The 2,368-nt window shown below is 51.2% G+C and overlaps 1 long non-coding RNA gene across 1 annotated transcript; it reads right to left on the reverse strand.

Moving 5' to 3' along the window:
* Nucleotides 1–402: 402 nt before the first annotated feature.
* Nucleotides 403–2,101, reverse strand: LOC107183880. Its single transcript, XR_001514695.1, has 2 exons — nt 1,039–2,101; nt 403–938 (listed from the first exon to the last, which is right to left on the reverse strand). It is a non-coding gene; the product is annotated as an uncharacterized LOC107183880 (long non-coding RNA).
* Nucleotides 2,102–2,368: the final 267 nt, after the last annotated feature.

The following is a 2,368-nucleotide window of genomic DNA, read 5'->3' on the forward strand; positions in this document are numbered from 1 at the left end:
TCCTCACCTGAGGGTATTTTTTTATTGCCCCCTCCCCCTTTTTAAGAGAGGAAGGAAAGGAGAGGGAGAGAAAACGAACTATTGATGTGAGACACATTGATTGGCTGCCTCCCACTATGCCCTGACAGAGGCTGGGATAGAACCTGCAACCCAGGTACATGCCCTTGACCCGGAATCAAACACCCAACCCTTTGGTGCGCAGGTCTAACCACCGAGCAACACCGGCCAGGTCTGGGGTACTTTTTTATGGCAGCCACAGGAAACGCGCACAGCCAGCAGTGACAGCAGTGAAAAGCTCATTCTCGCACATACAGACCCATGAAGCAGGGCTGAGCTGGGATATAAATGAATGAGTCAGACCAGGTCAGCTTATTCATCACTCTGACTAATCCACAGGCCAAATGCTTGAATCACCACTTTATTTATCATTGGGATCCGCCGAGGAAAGAAAGTCTCGACGAGGAAATGAGTAGAACCCAAACTCATCCCTGCGTTTCTGAGACATGCCGACTCTCTGAGGCCCTTTCTGGGACAAAATGAAAACTGGAGAGGTGAAGTGAGGGGGCTCTGTGCAGTGGCCGGCAGCAGGCTGGCTCTTCAGGGCCCTGGCAGTGCTCAGACAGAACCCTTTGTTCTGCGACTCCCTCTATCCAGGAGGACAGAGAGAAGGGCCTGTCTTGCTCTGTGGGGAGGCGAGCAGGGGCTGCCTGGCACAGTTGGTTGGGGACTTGGGGACATACAAAGGGCTGGTGGGTGGGGAAGAAGGGGAGGAGGGACATCGCCCACAAGGGCTCGGGAAGGCCCTAGAACGTGCATTTCCTCTCATGGAGTTACCGCAGCAATGTCACAGTTGGGGAACAAGCGGAGAAGCATGCACTAGGCGCAAAAGTTAGACAATTTGTCTAACATTTTTTTTTGTCTTAAAGATGGACTGGCATCTGGAGACAAGAGGGCAAACATGAGAACATAATGTAGCTTCAAGAGCCACCTTGATCCGGGATCACCTCCAAAGTAGCTCTTGAAAAGAGAATCAAATACCTCTAATCTCAGAAGAAAAGCAACAACTTGTGCCAAGGCAAGGACGGTTCCTGCAGAAATCCAGGTCAGTGGTAAGACAAAGAAGGGAAAGACAATGGCATGGTTGTCTGGGCGAATGCAGACAGCCCCCGCTCATCTCCTGTTCCTCCTCTGCTGTCCATTCTGGATGTGTGTTGTCCAACTCCCCCTCAGTCCGTTCCCAGTGGTGCCTCCTTTTTATCGAGTCTCCAGATTAAGAACTGTCTGGAGGGCAGAATTCGCTTGCTGACCTCTTTTCCCCACTCCTGCTCTTGACAGCAGCTTGCAAGGAGCTCAACTTACTCCAAAGATCCACCGAGGCAATGGTGGGCCTGGGGCAGCAGCCAGATTTTACGATAGAGCAGAGGCTCTTACTGTTGGCAATTCTGCCCTCAAGGGACACACAGTATGTCTGGAGGCATTTTTGGTTGTCACAATTTGAGGGGTGGGTGCTATTGGCATCTGGTGGGTGGAAGCCAGGAATGCTGCTCAATATTCTAAATTTATGGGACCCCCAACCCCCCAGCAAAGAATGATCCAGTCCCAAATATGAATGATGCTGCAGTTGAGTAACTCTGCTCTAGAGATTGGGTCCTCACCCATTTGAGGTTACTCATGATCCTTCAAGTTTCTAGATCACCCAGGGAGCCACCTCTGAAGTCATCACCTCCCTGAGCCACAGTATCCATACTGGGGGAATAGGAACCAGGCCCTCCTTGCAGAATAAAAGAGTTGGGTACGAAAGTGTCTATCACAGAAGGGTAGAGCCACACAGGGCCCTGCTTGCGCAAATCCTCCTTCCAGGTTTCATTTCACACCTTCATATCCTTCAAGGCTTGGCTTGAGCCCAGCTATGTCTTCTGGGGAAATTGCAGGAATTCCCAAGCCCTGAAGCTTGCACTAGTCATTCCTCATTCTATTCCTATGACTTCTTGGGCTAGCTCTGTTGCTGAACTGACTGCCACTCAACTCCACTACAGTATTCCTGTTTTGGGGGGTGGGCACGAGGGCTCATCTCTGTGCCCTGGAACCAGCCCCCAGCACAATCAGCCCTTGCTTAACTGAACACTGGGCCCACCCAAGACACACAACTTCGATGAGATGAGGAGAGGGAAGTGGCAAGTTAACAAGCCCCTATTGGGGACGAAGAATGAATCCTACAGCTGAACAAACGGGAGATTCCTACATCTCACCTGTTCCTTGCAGTCATAGGCCTGGACCTGAGGGAAGGTCTCACCCAGCAATTTCCAACCACAAAATGCAGCTAGAGCTTTGCAAACAAGTGCGGTGTGCAGAGCATGTTTGGCACTGC

The sequence above is a fragment of the Myotis davidii genome, unplaced genomic scaffold, assembly GCF_000327345.1.
Source record: "Myotis davidii unplaced genomic scaffold, ASM32734v1 scaffold1203, whole genome shotgun sequence".
NCBI lineage: Eukaryota > Metazoa > Chordata > Mammalia > Chiroptera > Vespertilionidae > Myotis > Myotis davidii.